Raw genomic sequence first — 7,828 nt, 5'->3', positions numbered from 1 at the left:
TATGAGCACTCTATATATTTTGGAAATTAATCTTTTATCTGAAGTGTTATTGGCAATTATGCTCTCCCATACAGTGGGTTGCCTTTCCATTTTGATGATTGTATCTTTTGCTATGCAGATGTTTTTAGTTTGATGAGTCCCATGTGTTCATTTTTTTCTTTGTTATTCTTGCCTTAGGTAATGTATCAGTGAAAATTCTGCTACGTATGATGTTAAAATTTTGTTGCCTGCATTTTCTTCCAAGATTTTTATTGATTCATGTGTCACATTTAAATATTTTATCCATTTTTGAGTTTATTCTTGTGTAGGGTATAAGTTGATGGTCTAGTTTCATATATTTGCATGTAGCTGTCCAACTCTCCCAGCACCATTTATTAAAGAGGCTGTCTTTACTCCATTGTATGCTCTTGCCACCTTTGTCAAATATTAATTGAGCATATTGCCTTGGATCCATTTCTGGGTTCTCTATTTTGTTCCACTGGTCTATATGCCTCTTCTTGTGCCAGTAACAGGCTGTTTTGATTACAGTGGCTTTGTAGTATAACCTGAAATCTGGTAATGTGATCCCTCCAACTTTGTTCTTCTTTTTCAAGATTGATATGGCTATTCGAGGTCTTTTTTTTTGTTCCATATGAACTTTTGAAGTATTTGTTCTAGCTCTGTGAAGTATGCCGTTGGTATTTTGATGGGGATTGCATTGAATCTATAGATTGCTTTGGATAGTATGGATATTTTAATGATGTCAATTCTTCCAATCCATGAACAAGGTATGTGCTTCCACTTTTTTTATATCTTCCTCTATTTTGTTTTTCAATGACCTGTAGTTTTCAGCGAATAGGTCCTTTATTTCTTTGGTTAAGTTTATTTCTATGTATCTTAATATTTTTGCCATAATGGTAATGGGATTTTTTTCAGTTTCTGTTTCTGTGAGTTCATTATTAGTGTGTAACAGTGGTTCTCAACCTTCCTAATTACACAATTATTTAATACAGTTCCTCACGTTGTAGTGACCCTCAACCATAAAATTATTTTCTTTGCTCCTTCATAACTGTAATTTTCTTCTGCTATGAATCATAGTGTAAATATCTGATATGCAGGATGTATTTTTATTGTTACAGATTGAACAGAATTAAAGCATAGTGATTAATCTCAAAAACAATATGCAATTATATATTGTGAAATATTTATTTCTAATTACAAATAAATAAAATTTTGTCTTGAAGCATGGTGTAGCATGGGTAACAATGTAACAATGTTTTTTATTGGTAGTATTATTTTTTATCCTCACTCAAGGACATTTTTCCATTTTTTGTTCACATAGTGTGGAAGGGAGAGAGAGAGAAACAGTGACATGAAAGAGACACATCACGTGGTTGCCATCGCATGACCCAAACAGAGTCAGGGACCAACTGCAATCGAGGTGCGTGCCCTTAGAGTGAACTGAACCCGCGTCTCTCTGCACCACAGGTCAATGCTCTAACCACTGAGCAAAACTGGCCAGGGCAGTAACAGTCTTAATATAACAACAGTAAACCATATTGCTACATTTTGTGACAGTATGCATAAAAAGCCAACATCAGTGCAAGGTTGAGATTGCTTCTTTCTCACCAGATCAGAAATTCTTAGGGCAGGCTTTTCAAGAGCACAACAAAGATCATCTTCCACAACAAGTCTACTTCTCTATTTAGACTTGATAACCAACAAGCTGAAAAAAGTCTTTTTCATAAAGATATGTTGTTGGAAATGGAAGAAGAGGCACAACAGAGTCTCAGACAGAACAGCATATGACTGCAAACACTTGATCCAGAATTTGTAACTGTCATTGTAGAGAAATCAGTTCTCATTGCATCACTGTAATAAGTTTAATGAACTCCTCTTGTGTTGTCTCAGGAACATCTTCAACTTTGTGAATGGGCTTCTGGCAAGTGCAAATGGGGTGTCAGGTAAATTTGGAAAGTATTATAAATTTTTTTCTGCAAGCATGTGCAAGTGTTCTTTCACAGAAATTATCATCATAATCCTTTTGCCTCGTTCAATGTCAGGTTCCTCAAAGAAAGCAGATAAGGTAGGCAACATGTAAATTTAATTTTATCCTTTTTTTTTTTTTTTTTTTTGCCAAAGCTGAAGTTTCATTTGGAATGATTGACTCTTTTCAAACAAATCAAGACATGTTGCATTTAGTCCTTGCAGTGATAAATTTAACTCATTCAAGATGGCAAAGATGTCAACCAAGTGAGCTATTTTCTGCAGTTCACTTTTATTGCTGAAAAGTGCTTCAAACTACGGTCTTGCCTTCTGATTAAAACACGTTTTGAGTTCATCACAAAATTCAAAACGCATTTTAAATCTTTTCCTGTTGACAACCATCTCACTTCAGTGTGAAATAGCTGAGCATTGTTCAGCACATCCAACTCATTGCACAGTTGTGAAAACAGTCAACTGTTTAATGTGCTCACCTTTACAAAATTGACAACTTATGACGCTTTTCATTAATCTTGTAACTTTTGTGGCAGCATCTACATTGCTAACATTTGCTGGTGAATCATACAGTGAGTTCTGACAAATTTTGTGACTCCTTTAGTACCAAACATGGAAACCCAGATCAACATTCTAGCATAGCTGGAGCACCATCTGTGCAAACACCACAAACCTTTCCCAAGAGATCTTATGCTTTTTCAGAAATAAACCAACTGTGTCAACTACATCACATGCAGTAGTTGTTGTTTCAGGAGGATTGCAAAAAAGAAGCTCATCTTTAAATTTGCCATCATTAATATACCTCATGTAAACCAGTAACTGTGAACAGTTTGTAATATATGTAGATTTATCAAGCTGGATCTTAATTATTGAAAGTGGAGCACATTTAATTTCCTGGATTACCTGATCAAGAACATAAGCAGACATGTCATCTATTCTTTTTCAGACAATGTCATTAGATAAGAAAAATTATGCTTAATTTTGTAACAAATTTTTGTTTGATCATAACTTGAACAATGTCTTTGGCCACTGGCAACATTAAATCCTCAGCAATGGTGTGGGGTTTCATAGCTTTGGCAATTCTGAGTGCCACCAAATATGAAGCTTCAACAATTGCTATGTTTTGTTTGTGGAACTTGCCACCAGTGTCAAGTCTGGCTTTCTTGAGTCTATCAGTTTGCTTCTAAAATACTTGGTATCCTTGCTGGCAAAGCTCGGATGTTTTCTATCAAAATGGCATTTTAGTTTGTTCAGCTTCATAATTTCAGCTAATAGAACTTCACATCAAATAACACATTGTGGTTTCTCAATTTCTGCTGTAACAGTTGAGGTAAAACCATACTGTAAAAAAATCTCACTATATTTTCTTAACTTTCTTCTCTACACGATCCATTGTCATGGGATGGTTTGCTAATGAAAATAATATAGAACAATAGCTTTAATAATACAAAAGATGATACAGGCATAGTTTGGTCAATACAGTTCATTAAAGTTTCTTATGATTTACCAGTCTCTCTGTGTTGTTTTTTGTTTTGTTTTGTTTTTGTTTTTTTTTAATACCTGTTACTATCACAAGGGGGAAGTACTCACATTAACTACACCTGAATATAAAAAGACTGATCAGCATCCAGATTAAGTTCCCATGGTACAGATATATATATATTTTTTATCAATAGTTGATGATTTTACAGTACATGATTTTACATTTATCCAGTAATTATAGTTCGTAAAATTTAGTTTTACCTCCAATACTGCTGCTTTCAACATAGTAGCTATTCTCTACACATGTGTGACTGGTCCGCCTAAGTATATTATGGTGCCAACCCTGTCACATACACTTGTATTTGTATGGGGTGTATGTGATGGGGTTGGCGCAATAATGTCATCATGCTTGGTACTTGTATGTGGGCATATCTGTATGTGGGAGTATCTGCATATGGGAGGAACTGCCTGGAGACTGATAGAGGAGTGATGTCTCGGTTTGTAAGACCATCAAAAATATGTGTTTTCTGATAGTTTTAGGTGACCCCAGTAAAAGTGTCATTCAACCCCCAAAAGGGTGGTGACCCCCAAGTTGAGAACTGCTAGTGTATAAGAATGCCTTTGGCCTTGGCCAATTTGGCTCAGCAGTTAGAGCTTTGACCTGCGGTCCAGAGAGACCGGGTTTGGTTCCCGCTAAGGGCACGTACCTAGGTTGCAGTTGTCCCCAGCCCTAGTTGGGTCGTGAGGGAGGCAGCCACTTGATGTGTTCCCTTCACATTGATGTCTCTCTCTCTCTCTCTCTTTCTTCCTCACTCTTCTTCCCTCTCTATCTGAACAAAAATTGGAAAAAAATATCCTTGGGTGAGGATAAAAAAAAAAATGCTTTCAATTTTTTGATGTTAATTTTGTATCCTGCTACTTTGCCAAATTCGTTTATTCAGTCTAGTAGATTTTTGATGGACTTTTTAGGGTTTTCTATGTACAATACCAAGTGAACTGCAAATAATGACAGTTTCACTTCCTCCTTTCTGATTTGGATTCCTTTTACTTTTTCTTCATGTCTGATTGCTATGGCTAAGACTTCCAGTACTATGTTAAATAAGAGTGACGAAAGTGGGCATCTCTGTCTTGTTTCAGTTTTTAAAGGAAGTGTTTTTGCCCAGTAAGTATGATGTTGGCTGTAGGATTTTCATACATGGCTTTTATTAGGTCGAGATATGATCCCTCTATTTTCACATGCTGAGCGTTTTTATTGAAAATGGGTGCTGGATTTTGTCAAATGCTTTTCAGCAACTATTGATATGATTACATGGTTTTTATCTTTCATTTTGTTTATGTGGTGTATCACGTTTATTGACTGGCAAATATTGTACCAGTTTTGCATCCCTGGGATGAATCCCACTTGGTCATAGTGAATGCTTTTTTTAATGTATTGCTGGATCCAATTTGCTAGTATTTTGTTCAGGATTTTGGCATCTATGTTCATCAGGGATATTGGCCTGTACTTTTGTTTCTTTGTAGTATCTTTATCTGATTTTGAAATTAGAGTTATGCTGGCCTCATAAAATAAGTTTGAAAGTCTTTCTTCTTGAATTTTTTTAAATAGTTTGAGGAGAATGGGTATTCTTCTTTGAATGTTCAGTAAAGCCTCATGAAGCCTTCCAGGGCCTGGGCTTTTGTTGCTGGGAGAGTCTTGATTACATCTTTAATTTCCTTAGTTGTTATTGGTCTGTTCAAGTTTTTTTTTTATCTCTTACTGGTTCAGTTTTGAGAGGCTGTGTGTTTCTAGAAATTTGTTCATTTTGCTTAGATTGTCCAATTTGTTGCCATATAATTATTTGTAGTATTTGTTAACAATCCTTGTATTTCTGTCATGTCAATTGTTACTTCTCCTCTTTCATTTCTGATCTTGTGTATTTAGTTTTTCTCTCTTTATTTCTTGGTTAGTCTAGCTAAAAGTCCATCAATCTTGTTTATTTTTTCAAACAGCCGGTTCTTGGTTTCATTGATTCTTTGAATTTTTTTTTTTTTTTTGTCTCTATGTTGTCTATTTCTGGTCTGATCTTTACTATTTCCTTTCTTTTACTTTCTTTGGGGTTTTCTTTTTCTTTGCTTTCTAGTTCTTTATGTGGTGAAGTTAGTCTAATGTTTCTTGTTTTCTGAGGTAGGCCTGTAGTGCTATAAACTTCCCTCTCAGATCTGCTTTCACTGCATCCCATAAATTTTGTGTTGTTGTGTGTTTATTTTCATTCGTTTTCAGGAAGTTTTTCATTTCTTCCTTGATCTCCTTGGTAACCCATTCATTGTTTCATAACGTGCTATTCAGCCTTCATATGTTCAAATGTCTTTGCATGTTCATGTTGCAACTGATTTTTATTTTTGTGCTATTGTGATCTGAGAAGATGCTTTATAGGATTTCAATCTTCTTAAACTTGTAGAGATTTAGTTTGTGTCTAACATGTGGTCTGTCTTTGAGAATGTCCCATGTGCATTTGAGAAGAATGTGAATTCTGCAGTTTTGGGGTGTAATTTTCTGTAGATATCTATTAAATTTATTTGATATAGTGCTTCATTTAGAGTCTCTGTTTTCTTTAATTTTTCATGTCTAGATGTTCTATCTAGTGATGTTAGCATGTTGTTGAAATCCCCTAGTATGATTGCATTGCTGTCGACTTCTCCTTTGAAGTCCTCAAGTATATTTTTAATATATTTTGGTCTGTCTATATTGGGTGCATATATGTTTACCAAGGTTATATCTTCCTGTTGGATTATTTTTTTTAAATATTATGCATTTGCCTTCTTTGTCTCTAGTTATGGCCTTTATTTTAAAATCTATTTAATCAAATATGAGTATTGCTATGACAGCTTCTTTTTCCTTTCCGTTTTCTTGGAAGATTTTTTTTTCCATCCCTTCACTTTCAGCCTATGTGAGTCTTGTTGTGAGGTGGGTCTCTTGTAAACAACATATATTTGAGTCATTTTTTCTTATCCAATCAGCTCTTCTGTGTCAGGGCATTCAGTCCATTTACATGTAAGGTGATTATTGATATGTTCTCATTTATTGCCATGTTTTTTTAGTGTGATTAATTTTTTTTCTATTTCTACTAATTACAGCGGTCTTTTTAACATTTCTCGCATTGCTGGTTTGGTGGTCATATATTCCCTTAGCCATGTTTTTTAGTCTGGGAAGCTCTATTTTACCTTCTGTTTTGAATGATAACCTTGATGGATAGAGTAGTCTTAGATTCAGGTCCTTGTTCTTCATGACCTTAATTACTTCATTTCATTTCCTCCTGGCCTGTAGTGTTTCTGTTGAAAAGTCAGCCTAGAGCCTTACAAGGATTCCTCTGTAGGTAAGCTGTTGCTTTTTTCTTGCAGCCTCTAGGATTCTCTCTTTTTCTTTAATTTTTGGCATTTTAATTACTATGTGCCTTTGTGTGGGTCTATTTGGGTTTTTCTTATTTGGGGCTCTCTGTGATTCTTTAACTTTAATTTCTTCTTCCTTCTCCAAGTTAGGGGAGTTCTCTGTCACTATTTCTTCAAATATATTCTTTAATCCTTGCTCCTTTTCTTCTTATTCTGGAACTCCTATGATGCAAATGTTGTTACGTTTCCATTTGTCCCAGGGTTCTCTTAAGCTGTCTTCCTGTTTTTTAATTGTTTTTAAGTTTTGTTTTTCTGATTGATTTTTTCCTACCCTGTCTTCTAATTCACTGATCTGGTCCTCAGCTTCTTCTACTCTGCTGGTTATTTCTTCCAATGTGTTCTTTATTTCTGTTATGTCATTCATAATTTCTTCTTGGTGGTTTTGTATTTCCAATTGGTTGATTTTCAATGTTTCTATATCTTTACTTATGTTGTTGACGTCCTTTCTTATGCTGTTGAGCTGTCTCAAGATCATGGCTCTGAACTCTACCTCTGATAATTTGCTTAACTGCATTTTATTTATCTCATCTTCAGTAGAGTTCTCTTGTTCTTTCATTTGGGATTTGTGTCTTTGTTTTCCCATTTTGGCTATCTCAGTGGGTTTTGGAGCCTGCCAAATTTTTCCTGTTGGTGTTGGTGTTCTGCTATTTGTGGCTTCCTTTACTGGTTTTAGATTAGTGTGTGAGGACCCATGTTAAACACCATTGTCAAGTCTTATTTTCCTGGGTAGATTTGTAAGTCCAGGATAAGTTTAGTTATTTTGTAGCTTTTTGCGTGGAAGCTATTAGTCTCACTTACCTGATGATCCTTGGTTTGTATCCCTCAGCTAAATAAAAAACTCCCTCAGGTGTTCAGTAAGAGGATTTTTAGAGGTTGGGGCATATGCTGATTGTTAATGAGCTTCAATTTGCATTTTTTGGCTCATCTGTGTGGGGTTAAATTT

At 35.2% G+C, this 7,828-nt stretch overlaps 1 pseudogene; it reads right to left on the bottom strand.

The window, feature by feature from the left end:
• Nucleotides 1-1,590: 1,590 nt before the first annotated feature.
• On the bottom strand, nucleotides 1,591-3,379 carry LOC118635628 (annotated as a pseudogene).
• Nucleotides 3,380-7,828: the final 4,449 nt, after the last annotated feature.

Source organism: Molossus molossus, unplaced genomic scaffold (genome assembly GCF_014108415.1).
Source record: "Molossus molossus isolate mMolMol1 unplaced genomic scaffold, mMolMol1.p scaffold_m16_p_2, whole genome shotgun sequence".
NCBI classification, from domain to species: Eukaryota; Metazoa; Chordata; class Mammalia; order Chiroptera; family Molossidae; genus Molossus; species Molossus molossus.
Note: the sequence above shows the minus strand (reverse complement) of the source record. Positions and strands in the feature narration are given on the sequence as shown.